General features: G+C 42.6%; 1 long non-coding RNA gene across 1 annotated transcript; it reads right to left on the reverse strand.

Annotated features, from left to right (window-relative positions):
• Positions 1 to 10,156: 10,156 nt before the first annotated feature.
• On the reverse strand, positions 10,157 to 18,926 carry LOC111821127 (uncharacterized). The gene is made up of 3 exons (XR_002824594.1): positions 18,854 to 18,926; positions 12,372 to 12,595; positions 10,157 to 11,615 (listed from the first exon to the last, which is right to left on the reverse strand). It is a non-coding gene; the product is annotated as an uncharacterized LOC111821127 (long non-coding RNA).
• Positions 18,927 to 19,192: the final 266 nt, after the last annotated feature.

A 19,192-nucleotide genomic window follows, 5' to 3' on the forward strand; every position in this document is an offset into this window, starting at 1 on the left:
TAGGGTTTCAGGATTGTTGTTTTCTCTGTTCGGCTTAGTTTTTCGGATTTTTGCTGTGGAGGGACGGCATGGTGCTTCTGCCTAGAGCACCATTTTGCCGGAAGTCCAATAATTGGAAACATTTATTGCACACTTACAATAATGCAATGTACTGAGCACTTTATATATATTATTTCATTTAATTCTCACAACAACCCTGAGATAGGGACTATTATTATTCCTAATTTCTAGGAGAGGAGACAAGCACAGTGAAGTATAGTGGCAGAGCTGATGAAATATTGCAAGCAATTATCATTCCTCCTACTAATGAGACATTCATTGTTATGATTAATGTTTAATATTATTTTTTATTATTTAAGAAATTATGAATCATCCTTTAAAATTTAAATGTAAAATTCATGATCATAATGGGTACCATGGATGCTGGAATTTTGGGAAACCAGGGTTGGGCACTCCATTCCTGCGATCACAATATAGCCCTCCAAAGGTCTTGCACCATCACCCTGTGGAGGATCAGATGGAACTCATAGTCACTTAAGTTAGAAAAAAAAAGACACAACCATCAAGGAAATACAGGTTGAAAGTAGAGTCCTCATTTCCTCACACAGCCATGAGGTGGTCTTGTTATTTATCAATTCTCTCTTTCTCTATCAATTCCATGTTCCCTTTGCCTTACCCAGTGGGGAGGCCCAGTCCTTCACTCCTGAGGCATCTGAGCCCTACGTGGTCCTCTGTAGGGTTGCAGCACTCTGTCGTGAACCCCCTCAGGACTGTAGTCCAAGAAGGCACCTCAGGGACGCCCCTGAGTTTCATCCATATTCCTCCCTGTCCCCACTGTATAGCACGGACACCATAATCACCTCTTTTGAGAGGCTCCAGGAGTGCAAACTGGCTTAAAATTCAGTGGAGCCACTGTTGTGTCCCGTACTAGAAGGGTTTCTTCTTAGGGAACTAAAACCTCTAAATCAGCAAAGACCAGAGTTGCAGGGATGGGAAGCAGAATTGTTGCAGGTGGGTCAGGTGTAATTAAGAGAGGCACCACTTCTATTTCCACCCCTCTGGGCCCAGACTAAGGCTCCCTGGTGGTGCAGCAGTTAAGAGCTCAGCTGCTAACCAAAAGGCTGGTAGTTCGAATCCACCAGCGGCTCCTTGGAAACCCTATGGGGCAGTTCTCCTCTGCCCTATAGGGTCACTATGAGTCGGAATCTATTTGATGGCAGTGGGTTTCGGTTGGGCCCACACTAAGGAGCCCTAGTGGCACAGTGGTTAAGCGCTCAGCTACAAATCCAAAGGTCGGTGGATCGAACCCACCAGCTACTCCATGGAGAAAGATATGGAAACCTTATGGGGGGCAGTTCTACCCTGTCCTATAGGGTCACTGTCATCGATTGAATTGTGTCCCCCAAAAATATGTGTATCAATTTGGTAGGCCATGATTCCCAGTATTGTGTGATTGTCCACCATTTTGTCATCTGATGTGATTTTCCTATGTGATGTAAATCCTATCTCTGTGATGTTAATGAGATGGGATTAGTAGCAGTTATGTTAATGAGGCAGGACTCAATCTACAAGATTAAATTGTGTCTTAAGCCAATCTCTTTTGAGATATAAAAGAAAGAAGCAAGCAGAGAGACATGGGGACCTCCTACCACCAAGAAACAATAGCCAGGAGAATAGTGCATCCTTTGGACCCAGGGTTCCCGCGCTGAGAAGCTCCTCAACCAGGGGAAGATTGATGACAAGGACCTTCCCCCAGAGCTGACAGAGAGAGAAAGCCTTCCTCTGAAGCTGGTGCCCTGAATTTGGACTTCTAGCCTACTAGACTGTGAGAGAATAAACTTCTCTTTATTAAAGCCATCCACTTGTGGTATTTCTGTTATAGCAGCACTTGATGACTAAGACAGTCGCTATGAGTCAGAATCAACTTGACAGCACTAGGTTTGGTGGGTTTGCTTGGGCCCAGACTTGCAAATTTTGGCAATGAGGGAAACGGCACTGTATATTGGTTGCTGATTCAGAATACATATTACATCCTAGCAGCTTCCACAGGCTCCATATAGCATCCCAATTTGCCCCAAACATTTTGGATACCAGTGGATCTGCAAAATCATTAAGGGCCAAGAAGCAGACTTACTTGCATGGTGGCCTACACCAGCCGGAGAGCCTTGTTTTTGCTCTGGACTCACACCAGACTGCATGCAACTAGAATAACATCTGCATTTTTCAAGTCTTGGATGGTGGCAGAAATCTCTGCAATTCCCATAAGGATATGCTACCGTATTTTATTTCCTCTGTTGATAAGGAGGGGGAGCTCCAACAGCTTCCATTTGCCCCCTCCTTACCCTAATACCCCTTTCTCCATGGGCCAGGCAGCCAATGTGAGGGTGTATAGGATACCGGTGTCTTTTGCTGACTGGAGATTTCTGAAATCAGGAGGCTTGCTGGAACAACCTGTACCAATGGGGTGAGTAGAGACCATGCTATGGCGGACCTAGGCAGAAAAGGAAGGAGGCAACCTCCCACTCCATTCCTGCTCTCTGCCGCCCTCAGAGGGTGCAGAAGACTGCAGTGCGAAAGCCAGTGGAAACATGGCACCATGAGTACGGAGATTAGAGGAAGCAACAGAACCTCGAGTTAGCTCTGATAGCTATGCCAGATGAGGAACACTCTACCTGGAAAGGAGACTGGGGACTTGGATGTCTGGTGGGTTCTAAAAGGAGATCCAAATGTCCCTGTCTGAGGGGGTTCTCAGCCGCAGTGGAGGAATGCTGTGAGACTGAACATCAACCACAAACAAAACAGAAACCCAAGTACATGTTCTAAGCCTGGAAGTAATGTGGGGTGCTGTCTGATGATAAATAGATCCAGGAATTGGTAGAATAACCCCAGAGGAGGGGTACAGGGCCTCACTAGGCCTACCAAGAGACAGACTCTGGGAAGGACTCCATTTCCCTCTGACTTCATAAGCACCCCCTCCAGTCAGTGGTAGGTACTACTGCAGGAGTGTTCTGGGTCCCTTAGCACTAGCATTAACTTAAAGCCAGTTTCCAATTAGTCTCCAAAAGGTTTGGGGATGTCCTGCTCCCCATTACAAGTTGCCAAGGACAATGGGTGCAGATGGTTTTGAGGGAAGACCAAGGGGAATGGTCACAAGTGTCAAAGCAGACTTCTTGCTTAGGTTTACCTGATCATCCCCCTATTCCAGGGCCTCTGGGTCTCTGCAAGGACTCATTCCTGGGAACTGTATGCGAGCTACTCCTCTAGCTGTTAGGCTAGTGTGATGAATCAAATGCCAGACACCTCTGTTGGCCAGACCTAAGAATCTTTTTGGTTATTCACATCAACTAAGCTTATGGAAAATTGTCTGTATATTTCATTCCTGGAAACGCCGAGGTTAATTATTGATAGCTGGAGATCTCCGCATCCCAAATGATCCTCAGATGTCTGTTCTGGCAACTATACCCACTTTGCTGCTGGGGTTAGTTGCCACCACCTGGACACAGCTATTCCATATCACCACCACCCCGCAACACACTGCAAATCAGGGAGCCCATTGTAATGGCAACTGCTTCTCACTGGCACCCTCAGTCTAGAGAGAACAGCCAGGAGAAGTGCTTTTGAAAGCTTCTGATGTTTCCTTTACCCATCACTTCCTCAAGGCAAGGGTTACAGGACAGACTTCTTGGTTTCTTTGGAGGGCAAAGTTAGAGGGTCAAGGGGTGGGATGCTACAATAGATCCAATATAGCATTGTCATGTCTAGAGGTTTTTAATTTCTTCCCCTACATTATGCCAGTGGGCTTCTAACCCCTCAGTGTTATTTATCACAGGTTAGTACTTGGTCCAAAGAGTCCCTGGGTGGCACAAACTACTAGCCAAAAGGTTGGTGGTTTGAACCCATCCCGAGGCAACTCAAAAGACAGGCCTGGCGATCTGCTTCCAAAAGGTTACAGTCTTGAAAACCCCATGAAGCAGTCCTACTTTGCACACATGGTGTCGCCATGAGTCAGAAATGATTCCATGGCAACTAACAACAACAACAACAACAAGCATCTGGTACAGGTTTGCTTTAGACACCCCCCTCCACCAAAAAAAAAAAAAGAATCAGAGCTGGCTGCCTAAGCACAGTTGAATTAAATTCAGAAGTGCCTTTCACTCCTGTATGAAACTCTTCTATTCCTTGATTGATACTGTATCTCACTTCCCACTCCTGGATAATATCATCTTCAGATGGTGGATAGTTTATTCTCCATTAGATAACTCCCTCCTCCACAAGACACACAAACTGGTCCTACAGAAGAAAATAACAGTTGCTGTTCATTCGATTCTGACTCATGGCGACCCCATGTGTGTCAGAGTAGAACTGTGCTCCATAGGGTTTTCAATGGCTGATTTATCAGAAGTAGATCACCAGGCCTTTCTTCTGAGGTGCCTCTGGGTAGACTGGAACTACCAATCTTTTGGTTAGCAGCCAAGCACTTAATCATTTGTGCCACCTAGGGACAAAAAGGAGCCCTAATTCTAGCCAACAGAATTCAGCAACATATCAAAAAAAATAATTCACCATGATCAAGTGGGATTTATACCAGGTATGCAGGGATGATTCAATATTAGAAAAACAATCAATGTAATCCATCACATAAATAAAAGACAAGAACCACATGATCTTATCAATTGATGCAGAAAAGGCATTTGACAAAGTCCAACACCCATTCATGATAAAAACTCTCAACAAAACAGGAATAGAAGGGAAATTCCTCAATATAATTAAGGGCATTTATACAAAGCCAACAGCCAACATCATCCTAAATGGAGAGACTTTGAAAGCATTCCCCTTGAGAACGGGAACCAGACAAGGATGCCCTTTATCACCACTCTTATTCAACATTGTGCTGGAGGTCCTAATCAGAGCAATTAGGCTAGAAAAAGAAATAAAGGGCATCCAAATTGGTAGAGAAGACGTCAGAGTATCTCTGTTTGCAGATGATATGGTCTTATACACAGAAAACCCCAAAGAATCCACAAGAAAACTACTGGAACTAATAGAAGATTTCAGCAAAGTATCACGATACAAGATAAACATACAAAAATCAGGTGGATTCCTCTACACCAACAAAGAGAACTTCGAAGAGGAAATCACCAAATCGATACCATTTACAATAGCCCCCAAGAAGATAAAATACTTTGGAATAAATCTAACCAGAGACATAAAAGATCTATACGATGAAAACTACAAGACACTACTGCAAGAAACCAAGAGATCTACATAAGTGGAAAAACATACCTTGTTCATGGATAGGAAGACTCAACATTGTGAAAATGTCAATTCTACCCAAAGCGATCTACAGATACAATGCGATCCCGATCCAAATTCTAACGGCATTTTTTAATGAGATGGAGAAACAAATCACCAACTTCATATGGAAAGGGAAGAGGCCCCGGATAAGTAAAGCATTACTCAAGAAGAAGAACAAAGTGGGAGGCCTCACACTACCTGATTTCAGAATCTGTTATACCGCCACGGTAGTCAAAACATCCTAGTACTGGTACAACAACAGATGCATAGACCAAGAAAACAGAATTGAGAATCCAGACATAAATTCATCCACCTATGAGCAGCTGATATTTGACAAAGGCCCAAAGTCTGTTAATTGGGGGAAAAGACAGTCTCTTTAACAAATGGTGCTGGCATAACTGGATATCCATCTGCAAAAAACTGAAACAAGACCCATACCTCACACCATGCACAAAAACTAACTCAAAATGAAGACCTAAATATAAAATTGAAAACGATAAAGATCATGGAAGAAAAAATAGGGACAACACTAGGAGCCCTAATACATGGCAAAAAGGAGCCCTGGTGGTGAAGTGGTTAAGAGCTCAGGCTGCTAACCAAAAGGCTGGCAGTTTGAATCCACCAGCTGCTCCTTGGAAACCCTATGGGGCAGTTCTACTCTGTCCTATAGGGTCGCTATGAGTCGGTCAGAATCAACTTGATGGCAATGGGTTTGGTTTTTTTTTTAGGGACAAAAAAATGGAATAGACAGCAATTATTTCCATGTTAGTGATTCACACCATGAAAGTGATGATTTAATCCTTTCCAGTGGTTTTGGAATGACCTCATTTTTGCAAAGTAAGCATTTATCTTCTCTACGTGGGTAAGGAGTGGTTACAAGCAATTGAGAGAGTCTCTGGGCAAGTGCTTTAACCCATTACACCACCAGGGCTCCTTCCCCTCCACAATAGTCCCAAACTAATCATGATTCTACAATTCCCCTTGCCAGTGAATGAAAAATAAAACAATGGGAATCTGATCCAGTCCGGGCTAGTGAAATGTGAAAAATGTGCTAGGGTGCTTCTGAGAAGGTTTCCTCTCTGTCATGAAGTAGATGGAGAGAAGGATCATCCTGTGGAAATTATTAGGTATGGGTGTGATGCCTGGAACTGCTGCAGCCATCTTGCCAAGAGCCTGATAATGAAGCCAACGCACGGATGATGACGGAACCAACAGAATCACAAAGAAGTGGAGCCGGAGCCCTGTGCCCAGAGCCTAACCTACCTCTGGACCTCTCTCATAATTACACTAAAAAAAAAAAAATGCTCTTACTAAGTGTGTAACAAAAAAAAAAACCAAAACCAAACCGACTTATAGCGACCCTGTAGGACAGAGTAGAACTGCCCCACAAGGCTTCCAAGGAGCGGCTGGTGGATTCAAATCACAGACCTTTTAGTTAGCAGCCTGAGCTCTTAACCACTGTGCCACCAGGGCCCCAAGTGTGTAACAGGTATTTGAAATGCATACGTTCACGTCATATGTGTGTGTATAAGGAAGGACTAGATGAAAATAAAATATCAAGAGTTTTAGTTTAAATGGCAAGAATAAAATTAATTTTTCCTAATAATCTCTATTTACAAAATCTCTTTAATGAGTATCTGTTCATCTGACCTGGTCCCCAAATAACCTTTATGCCATTGTTCAGTGCTGTGGTGGGTAAGTGCACACAGGCTATAGAATCACAGACACCTGGGTTCCAATCTTGCCTCTGCAATTTACTAGCTGTGTGTCCTTGGGCAAATTATTTGGCTTCTGAGACATACTTGTACCTGCCTCCCCAGATTACCATGCACATGAAGGGAGGTGATACAGAGTAATTGCTTAGCACAGAGCTCATCAGAGGTAGTAAATGGGCTTTGTTGTCATTTGTTTGTTCATATGCTGATCATGAGTTGAAAACAGATGTGAGAAGTCCCCCTAATCTCACCAAGTTCTCCTGTTCTTGCTCTGTAGTTTCTAACTCCCTTTAGAGAGTATTTATCACACCTTGCCCCTCCTGTAAGGTCTTTTTCTCCAGGCCTCAGCCCCCTCCATCCAGGCCAGGCACCTCTTATGGCCCTTTAAAGTTTCTCTGGGGAGTTAGGGTGTCAGGGTGAACCACCTCTAAGTTCTCTCTGGTCTGTAAAGGGTGATAATTCAGAGACCTGTCAGCAGCAGCCATCTCTCATTGTGCCCCTGGATTTCTGAGGCCCTGGATGGCTTAATTCACACGCTCCCTCAGAGAACATGGCCAAGGGAAGACCCCATACAAGTGACTGACTTTCCCCATCAGCTGGAGGGACAGTGGTGATGGGCATGGCAGGCCTCATCTGAACTGTAACAGAGTCCTAAGCCTGAGAAGGTGTTCTGTGGCCACCAGTTCCTGTCAGGTCTGGTGCTGAAGGAGTCAGGTCAGTAGTCATACCCCAAATGTCAAAGGCTCTGCAGTCTCTTACAAAGTTCCAGCTTCACAGAAGAGCATTTCAGAGAGTCTCTGGGCAGAGAGACACACACTGGAGGACACTGCTGGTTGCGGCGTGAGAGCATGGTTGGCTGGAGAAGCTCCCAGCCTAGTGGGCCACTCACTTGTTTTAACACAGGAGAGGGTCATCAAGGGGATATAAATAGAGTTTCAGCCACCATGGAGAAGAGGAGCAGAGGTTCTTTGAGCTCTCCATGCTGACGAGCCCTTCAGGAAGGAAGCGAGACATCCCAATTTGGGCCCTTCTGGACTGAAGGGCAAGAATTGAGGTGCTGACACCTGCAGCCCAAGATCTCTATGAAATCCTAGGAAACACGCCCGCCCAAGCCCCCTGCCTGGCATGGCTACAGGCAGGACAGACTGCAACAGGCTTGCTCTCCTATCCGGTGGGTGAGAAATTCTAATGACCACCTTGCAAAAGTTTCCTTAGGCAGCTGAGAACTGATCTAAAAATTCTTTAGGACTGCCATTACTGCACCCACTTGCCAATTAAAAATGTTAATTGATAAAATGTTTAAATCATACTCAGTTGTACAGAGGAAACACTGTAGTTCATTGAACCATGCTGTTCACCCTACTTCTGCCTTACCCTAAGCAGTGTCAGGAGATTCCCCACAGCCCCCACCAGCCTCTAGTATGTATTTGAGGCCTTCATGTAGTGGCCAAAGCATCACTTCTCACAAGGACCTATTAGATCCCCTAGTACCTTTCTTTTTCTTACCACCGTCTGCCCCACCAACCTCCTGTTCTCAATATCCCAATTATATTGCTCAGAGCTCACCCCATGTACTCGATGACGCGAATGACACAACTACAAGCATCTTGATCATGCTGGTATTCATGGCAAATAATAAACACGACTGGGAGAGCTTCTTCAACAAACACATTTTATTAAAAGGATACAAGTATTTTACAATATCCAAGAAACCAAAGCAACAAACATATTACATAAAAGTAGAATGAGGATAGCATAGATGAACTCAACAGGTAGTCTTTTAAGTAAGGTTCTCTGTAAAAAATGGCATTAATGAGACTTAGCAGAGAATTGCTCAATCATGGAGTCTAGTTCCAAACTCCAAAGCTAATGGGATGTACATTGAGATTGGTTTAACTAGGGAAGGTGACAAGTATCTAACCAAGAAGCTAGGTCAGGGGACATAGTAGCACAGCAAACAGGAGGGTATGTGTGCAGCGGTCAGGTCACAGACAAAAAGTGCCTGCTGCACAGACCAATCAGCCTGTGACTACTGCCTTCCACCCAGCATCATATGAATACAATACATATACATTTTAACATCCCCCAGTATGTAAAATCCCAAGATTCCCTGTGTAAGCAAAATTGTGCATATTGTAAACAATCAAAACAACCCAAAGTAAAATTTACAGCCAAACCCAAAGTCACAGCCTCCCAAAGGCAAATCCGATCAAATTTCTCAAGAACTTGATGTCATAGAGCCACTCCTTGAGTCGAAGTCCTCCAGGTGAAGGTCGTGGCTTATACAGAACTGCTGTGATGCTTTGAGATTCCAAAATCTATGGACTAAAGGTTAACCTTAAATACCACAATGTAAAATATTACGTACAAATTGAAGAATTAAGGCAAAACAATTTATAGGCACTATCAGTGGCATTGCCCACTTCTGATAAAGCATTCTTCTGTTTGAGTTCTAAGATCCTTATAGACACACAAGGAAAACTTTTGGGGTGTGGGCATGGGGCACACTATAATCACGGAATATCTCTGCTCACCTCTAACCCCAGTTTCCCAGACCCATCTGTTCTGGACTATGGAGGAGAGGCATAGAAGCCTGGTCATGGCTTAAACCATATTCAACATGCTGTAGTGCAGCACCCCAACTGCACTCTCCTAGCTGATACTACAACAGACAGACCTTTCTAGTATTCTGAAAGGCAGCTGTGTCTCAGTGATGAGTTAGATGGAGAAAATCAGTGAATCCCATTGGGTATCAGTCCCTTTCTGAAGCTCTATCTTTTATAATTCTCTTTAAAAGAAGAGACACTCAAATGAGAGTGAGCCAGACCTAATGGTGGCAGCTAAAGCCTGAGGCTCTGTGTCCTCAGAAAGTTTAAGTATCCAGTCTGGAGTCCTGACTTGGGAAAGTCCGAGACCTCCAGTCTTATCTCCTGAAGATTGGAAATTCATCTGCCTCAACTACTGCTTATAGACAGGCCCCAGGTAACTTCTCATTCCCCCAATGTGCAGAGTATGGTCAGCAGAAGGGTGCATCCTATAAACAGGCCCCCAGTAACTTCTAGTTCCCCCAACGTGCAGAGTATGGTCAGCAGAAGGGTACATACTATAGGCAGGCCCCAGGTAACTTTTAGTTCCCCCAACGTGCAGAGTATGGTCAGCAGAAGGGTGCATACTATAGGCAGGCCCCAGGTAACTTTTAGTTCCCCCAACGTGCAGAGTATGGTCAGCAGAAGGGTGCATCGAGCTACTAGAGAAATGCTTGGATACAAATCACACTGCATCCCCATAAACTTAATCAGAATTCAGGAACTGTTACAGCTTACAAAGGTTTTGTGCCTACCAAACATTTCAACAATGGCAGGACACAGGGTGTGTATAGGAGTCCTCATGTTTCCTAGTGCCCCATTTTTCTGCGGTGTGAAATCATCTTGTTTAGTGATACTGTAAGAATATAAAAGTCTGAGAACAGGCCATTACCAATTCCTTCCCCAGGACATAAAATTCTCCATGCCCCAGCTATCACACCTTTCACACCAAGGTCCTTGTCCTCCAAACTGTCTGCTTTATCCTACTTCAAACAGAGCAGTTTTAAAGAGGATGTGGTTCACATCCCTCCCCCCCCCATCTGTTGCCCCTGAAAGTGAGGGAGCATTTGTCATTTCATCTTTCCTGATCACAAAGCGCCTCCCCTTTCTGAGGCTCTAACCTCTGTAATTCTTATTAAAGAAAAAACAATCAACTGAGGCAGGGAACCAGAGTGAAGGTGGCAGCGAAGGCCTGAGGCTCTGTGTCCTCTTCGACAATGAGGTAGGAGGGGGTGAGCAGCCCATCTGGAGCCCTGACCCGGGACAGTCCTGGACCTCCAGTCTCATCCCTAGAAGCCCGTGAGAACTCAAAAGTCACCAGCCTCAGTCACCAATCACTGACAGTACCCAGGTAACTGTTTTGTTCCCACCAACTGGCAGAGTAGAGTCAGCAGAAGAGTGCATGAAGGGGTGGCAGGAAGGCAACAACTAATTTGGTGAGCACTAAAAGGCTGCATTAAAAGAGTATCTCTCAACTTAGTGCCCAATACCACGGGATTTGAGGTCAGCTACACTTGGTTTTTGAGGGGCACCCCTCCTAACCATTGGCTTTGTGCCCCCGTGCAAGGTACGACTCTTTCCTGCCCATCAGTAATCTCACTTTTCAAATGTCACAGGGGTTTGAGAGGTTTAAGTGAGATAGCAGATGGCAAGAAGTGAGCTATTTTCTTATTCTCATCCCACCGCCAGCTACATCATCCTCATCCTTTCTAGGAGGTTGATGTCTCTTCCAAAGAGACATGAATACACATTTACTGCAAAAACAAGTCTGCCACGGAAACACCACCGTAAGAAATTGCAGTACATTACCATTCCCACGTGAGCACACATCCAAGGTGTTTAAATGACAAGGCTGGCCTAGGAACGAACTCGTCACAAGATGCAAGAAACTAGGCCCACATTAAGGTCTGAGGAGGATCACCTTCTCTTTACTTGGATGTCCCAATTCTTAAGATCATCACCAATCAGAGGCATCCTTCCACACATGGGGCTGCCATGAGTCAGAATCAACTCAAGGCATCTGGAAAAAAAAAAAAAAAAAAAAAACTCTGTGACTTCTTTTTACATACCAATACCAAGCAGTATTATGTATGAAACCATTCACTAAGGTCTTTCCCACAACTTCCCCATGAAGAGGGAAATCTAGGCCTCTTCTAGACCCAAGATGACAAGGATGGGAACAGGGAACAACAGATGTGCCGAAAGGGATGAGGAGGCATCACAGGTATAGGGAAGCTACACAGCAGTTCTGGACTAGCAAATAGGCCACCCCTCAGTCACCATCACGTCACTTGGTGAAGGTACTTCACTGGCACAGCCCCACTAAGTGGATTTGGGTACAGGTTTTATTTCAGGCCACAGTTTTTCACTGGGTGTGAAATAACAGTGCCCCCATCTTCCTGGCCTTAAAAGTAATTTAGCCAATTACAGGGATAAATCAAAAGGCTTTCACATGTCACTATGCTTTACAAAGAGAGGCTAGATACTTTGTCTTGTAATCAAAAAGAAATGAGGATTTTTTGACCTCAGGTGTGTGAACTTCAGGTTCTGTGGTACCACCTTGTGAATAAAACCCATGTGAATACAAAACTGGGGAACCAGAGGTATCTACTGAGATTAAAGTTTGGAAGTCTCTTAAAAAACATCTTAGAATACTTCATATTTATATTTAGCACTCCCCTCTCCCCAGAACTGTCAAAGTCTTCACCTTATTTCCAACAAATGAATCACCCCCCAGCAATAAATGACTTTATATAGGCAAGGAAAGAGCAAAGACCTTTTCAGACACTGCCAATGAACAGGCACCCTCAGCCCGAAGAGCTTGACAAATTCTAGAAACTTCTGATAGGTGCTGTGTAAGGTGTCCAAGCTGGCCAGAACAGATTGTGGCTCAGGGCAGGAAAAACTCAGTTCCTGGGCTACCTCTTGCTTCACAGCAAGATTACAGAGGTGTGATTTCCAAGGAGATGAACCAGTAACTTCTGAGGAAACTTGCTGGCCCTGGGAAAGGAAACAAACATATAAACAAAATTATTTCAAAAGCCTAAGGACCTGGAGGTGAGGGAGAGAAGAGGAGCTAAATAAACAAAACAACATAATATTCTGTTTTAATATGTGGATTCAGGAAATGTGGTACTGTTTACTTGAGGACCTACGGGATGGTGGGTGCTTTACAAAGATCACCCCACTTGATTCTCACAACATTCCACATAGCAAACTCATACTGTCATATGGCAAATAGAGAAGCTGAGCCTCAATAAAATAGTGAGAAGGAGCCAAGTGTCCTGTAAACTCACAAAGAGGAGACTTATTGTAAATGAAACATGGTGTGTGGCCCCAGTAATTCCTGCAAAACAAGCATCTCATCATCAATGTACAGAAGGATATAGATTTGCAGGATTATTGCCCTACATATTATTTTAATGGCTGACCTAAGCCGTCAGGATCACTACCAAATGCAGTCCCACTATGGCAGGGTAACTGTGGGAGACTACCCTTCCATGCCACCCACTTGGTCTACGAGTCCCAACTTTCCCCTTCTCATAGACAGACCTGGCGTTAAAATTGCCTCCAGATCCACATTCTCGTCCCTGAATCAAGACACCTGAGCAGCACGGCCACCATCCCTGGACTCCTGGTGCTTGTTTTCCCATCTCATCCTTCCACCCTGCTGCTGCTATAAGGGCTTTCCAAAAAGGATAAAAGGACAGAAAAAACATGCACATTAAAATGTCAAGTTCAAGTTTCTCTGAAATCCGATCTCCTAATGAAGTCAATGTCTCCCTAACAGCAGCACCCACAGTGTACAGAGCAACACAGATAAGGACTGGACAAAGATGTCATTGCCTTATTAAAGGAAAAAGTCATAAAAACAGGGTCTCTACCATGGAGCTAGTATCTAGTGCCTAGGTAGAGCCCCTGACACTTTTGGTAGTTGCCATCTCTAGAGACTCAGGGAAAGAATCTCAAATGATAGCATAGATAACAGGGGCAGGTGCTGCCATCCGCCCAACATCCCTCACCTCACCTTACAGAAGTGTGTACTTCCGCCTCTGGATAATCTTGGGAATTCATTTTGGTTCCACTCTCTTCCCATCAGAGGCACAGAACCACTGCAGGAAAATTATGTAACTTGGAAACTCCTATAAGGTGAGTGGCTGGGGAAAATGTCCTCTTTCCCTTATCCAGAGGAACTTCTGAAAATGGTTGGTGGGGCCAGGGGACTCAGTCATGCAGCCTGTGTGAGGTAGGCCAAAAAGTGAAAGATAACATGAGACAGGAACTATATGCATCAAACCACAAAATCAGGTAAGACTGCCACTTCAGAGGCCTGACTGTCCCTTCAAAATGAACCACACTTCATCCTGCTCTAATCAAATCTCATAAGGGAATTATTAAATATTCCTCTGGTAGATAATGCACCTTATTTTCCAGATGGGGGAGTTTCAAGGAAGTCCATATTTCTCTTCAGTAATAAGGTTAACAACTCATGCAAAACTATGGCTAACAAACCTTTGGACTGGCTTTTGTGTCCCCCTTCCTTTGTTACTGAGTACTGACACTAATACACTATGTCAGATTATGGGGAACAAATCTTTCAATAGGTTTTGTGTTCTCTACTTAGCATAGTATCAAATACTGACATTAATAGATCACGAAACGCACATTATACAACTGTATTTTTGGCAGTAATGTATTAACATAGTAAGTTGGAAAACTGCTTAATTCAGAAATGAGCTAATACCACTCAGAACCATTTCATGAAGAATTTCATACAGTATATAACATTGCTACCATCTGACAATGAACAGAGGACTCTGAGAAGGAAACAACAGAAAAAACTGACAGTTGGTAATCCAATATGGATTTGGGGAATTTGCTCTTAAATGGCAAGTATGCCCCTAGAAGTCTATGGGCAATTGGCATGTAATAAAAGTGCCTTCATTCCACACTTAGACCTCATTCAAGGTGCACGGCTGACTGAAAAGTCAGAATTTGTGAGGCTAGTTAACGTCCTAATTTCTGAAATCTGGGTGACAGGTTTTACAAAGGGCAGAGTTAGTTTACAATTCAGATACCACCATCAATCCAGCTTTTTGATGTCTAAATGTAATTCAATTGGTAATATTTGGAGAATATCAGAGTTCCACCACCAAGGAAGTCAGTCATTGAATCATTTAGACATGAGGCAACATACTTAATTCAAGCGATAATCTAGAATGAACCAGACAAAACGCTAATAAGGAAACTCAACTAGCACCAGTGTAAACAGGAAGTATTTGTATTTTGCTTGAAAGTACCTATCAGGATTTAATTATTACGATAATCAGGTGTTTGAGAGAGAGAACAAGAGTATTCCTTTAATTCTCCCCTTCAATACACATTAAGTGTCACACAACACATGCATGTTGTGAGTACTGCCCATTTCACACACCGATATTCATGCATTTGAGGCATAAAGGCACAGTCAGCGGCAGGGCTGGCACACGCTGAGATGGCCGAGGGAGAGCATATTCTTGCCATTTTCTGTCCTAACCAGGCAGGCTCTGGAGCACTCCTGTCCTCCTTGTTTGTGAATAGAAGCTACCACAAACCATTTTTCTATGCTTGTAAGAAGGACTGATGTGAAAATTTATTTAAATATCATTATATTAAAAGTATAATTATACTGTCAAAGAACATCCCAAAACAGGAAATATGACCTCAAGGACCACCAAATCCCTGGAAACACAAAGCACTCAAGCTGACAGTTGATTTCCTCCATTTAAATTGAACATGCACCATACTTTTCAAAGAAAACATATGAAGGTAGCTAGGGACAGAATTCAACACACAATTTTTTAAGCAAATCAAATTCTAAAGGACTTTCCGTGGCGATCGGTGACCAGCACTTCAGGGCAATCACTGTCCTAATACAAGGAGCACTTGTTTAGTAACGTGGTCAATTTTTGCATCTTTATGTTGAAAATACCAGAAAACTTTCTTCACTTTAAATTATGAAACAGGACACACAAAGACCAAATTTCAACAAATGAAATCATAATAAACAGAATAAAAAAAGAAAAAGGAAATTTAGGCTCACTGGCAGCTTGAGGCCAGTTAATGTACCAACCTAGAGACAAAAAGACAATAAAACAATCTTTTATTTGTTAAATGATGACAGAAAGAAACTTTTTTTCCACAAAACTCATGCAAAGGACCAGGACCCACACCCGAATAAAATGATACCAAACACACAATCATTCGCTAAAATAAAATGCTAAAATGTATTTAATGGTGACCTAAAACAGACTCTTGAGATCATTCACCGTCGCAACATATCCAGCACTCAGCTGGATGATTAAGTTCTGCGTGTGTAAATCGAGACTACTCGAAACCTTTAATTTTAATAAAATCTTTGAGAATGGCCCAAGACTAGAATTTAAACATAGTAATATGTCAAAAACCCAGTTATATTATAAAATAAAAGGCACTCAAGCATGTTAATTTCTCCTCTGTAAACTGAAATTTACACAAAAACTTTCAAAGGACACTTATTGAAAAGGCTAAGGACAGAATTTCACTGAGTGACATGGAGTTCAACACAGAATTGCTCTGGGAAATGAATTCCCCCGTGACGTGTAACATGACGTGTAACTGCGGTGGGTGACAGGCACTTCCGAGCACTCAACTGTCAAACAATGAACGCTCCATCAATCAGATGGTCAATGTGAGCATCTTTACATTAAAATTAACACAAAATATCTCCACTTTAAATACAGCTATGAAATAGGACACACAAGGACCCAAATTTTAAGGAGTAAAATTATATCACAACACGATTTAATGGTAAAATAAAATGCCAAACCGCGTTAAGTCAGTCATGACCACGACAAACACTTAAGAATTAAACATCTACAATTAAATAATCCAGGACTAAGCCGGATGATTAAGTTCTGCGTTTGTCATTTGACACTACCCTAAAGCACTTATTTTTAAGAAAAATTTTGAGGACAGGCTAAGACTAGAATGTAAACAGTATGTCGAACACCCAATTATATCAAACATGTTCATTTTCTCTTCTGCAAATTTAAAGTTACAGAAAAGCTTTCAAACGAAACATATGAAAAAGGCTCTGAACAGACTTCAATTGAGTAAAGTGATATTCAACATGCAATTGTTTTGGGAAATAAAATCCCAAATGCAGTCTAATGGCGGCCATGAGCAGCACTTCCGGGCATTCACTGTCGTAAAACAACGGATGCTCGGTCAGTCCAATGGTCAATGTGCGCATTTTTTACATTGAAAATAACACAAAAATTTCTTTATTTAAAATAGAAATCAAATAGGACACACCAGGACCAAAATTTGCAGAATGAAAATAGTATTACACCACGATTTAATGGTAAAATAAAATTAAACATTAGGCTCGCTGGTAGCACGAGGTCAGTAACTGTCTTAAACCAAGTAACTGTCGTAAACCAAGCGGCACATAGACGAATAAAACAAATCTTTTCCTTATTAATTGACAATAACAAGAAACTTTTTTACAAAAACTTTATGTAAAGAACCAAAACCCGTATTTAATAGGACAGAATGATAGCAAACACACAATTCTTCTGTAAAATGAATGTCATGCTGTGTTTAATCACGACCTAGGACCAAAACCCAAAAACCAAACCCATTGCCGTCAAGTTGATTCCGACTCATAGCGACCCTATAGGACAGGGTAGAACTGCCCCATAGGGTTTCCAAGGAGCCACTGGTGGATTCAAACTGCTGACCTTTTGGTTAGCAGCCGAGCTCTTAACCACTGCACCACCAGAGCTCCCCGACCTATGACAGCTCCTTAGAATTAAAATATCCAGGAGTCAGCCAATTAAGTTCTGCATTTGTAAATCAAGAAGATGACCCCAAAACGTTTCTTTTAAAGATAATTTGTGAAGAAGGACCATGACCAGAATTTAAATAAAAGTATGTCAAACACGCAATAATAAAAGAAACGGCATTCAATCAGAAATTAAATTCCTCCTGTGTGTAAATAGTAACTTACACAAAACATTCAAAACGAAACTTATGAGGAGCCTCAGGTCCAAAACTGAATTGAACGCAATGAGTTTGAACACATAGTTGTAATACTGAATGTCAAACTGCCTCCAAACCTGGCTGGCAAGGGCAGCTGAGGGGTATTCCCGGGGCTTGTAACAACATCACTGACTAAACCAGACGGTGTACCCTGAAAATGCTTTCATTTTACACATATTTATGGAGCAAGACCAAGACCGAGATCAAAATTAAATTCAAAACACTGCCATGCCTGAAAAAACCTTTGCTAGTGTGTTATTTTTTCCTTTGCTAGTGTATTTTAGAAGAGAACACAAAATCGGCTCTTAAAGAAACAGGCTTTTGCCCAATCTGTCTCCTTATTCGTAACGTCCCAATAACACGAAACTTTTTTAGAAAAACTCATGAAAAGCGTCAGGACCAGGCTTGGTTGAACACATTAATACTAAATAAACAAGTGTATTACATAAAAATTCAACGGTAACTGCAGGCAATTCTCGGAGGTCTGTAAACAAGCCATGAGCTTTACAGACTGTGCATTTCCTCATTTTTAGGTAGAAAACACCAGGAAACTTTTTTTTTCTTTTAAAGACAACATATGAAATTTAATCACAGAAATGATACTTAACACAATCGTCTGAAACACAGAACTCTGCTCAAAGGCCTCTGATGGTCTGTAGTTGTGCAAATCCCACACATACTCCCTCAGCGTATTATTTTCTTCTTTTTCAGGACTAAAATAACAGAAATCCGGTCACTGATTTAAAAAAAAAAAAAACACGAAAAGGGCTAAGACCAAATTTAAGCAAGTACACGGATACGACAACCACCCAACGACGTAAAATAAAAGACAAAATCAGCTCCCTAGAGGGAAACGGCCACTGCCGTCCTGGACCGACAAAGCTCAGCCCACCGCACCATCCTTTTTCTCATTTTTAACCTGAATACACCCCAAACCTTGAGACCATGAACAAGGGGGTCCAATACCAACACTTAAACATTAAAATGATATTAAAGACCCATCATGTTGTAACATAAAACACAACATCGTGTCCAAACACCGCTAAGTGACCGGAAAACCAAACTCTCATAAAAGCAAAACTCTCCACACACATTTATTAAAGTATATTATTACATACCGTTTATCTCATTCTATAAAAACCACACTACAAACAGCCAACTATCAATAACAATTAAGAAGTAAATTAAACTTACAGTTTTGTGATTACACGAGGGACGAGCCGCCATATTGCCACATCAGTGAGGGAAACGGTCCACCATAGTGCCAAAGTATAATCCATATTGAAACGAGCCGGGTCACGTGAGCAGGACGTTCGTTATTTATAGTCTGCCTATGGCCCCGCCTTCGTAGATCGTGATTGGCGGGATGAAATGATTGACAGAAATAGTGTCCACTCTCTCCATGTCTACACGCGGAACTTTTCCCATACCTCAAGGCCCAGCTACATAACTAAGCTTTTGCTCTTATTATCTCTTTCTACAAAGAGTTTTCCACATCTATGAATATTAAGCCCATCGTTTAATGTCCAGCTC

This window comes from Trichechus manatus, unplaced genomic scaffold (assembly GCF_000243295.1).
Source record: "Trichechus manatus latirostris isolate Lorelei unplaced genomic scaffold, TriManLat1.0 scaffold00066, whole genome shotgun sequence".
Taxonomy (NCBI): domain Eukaryota; kingdom Metazoa; phylum Chordata; class Mammalia; order Sirenia; family Trichechidae; genus Trichechus; species Trichechus manatus.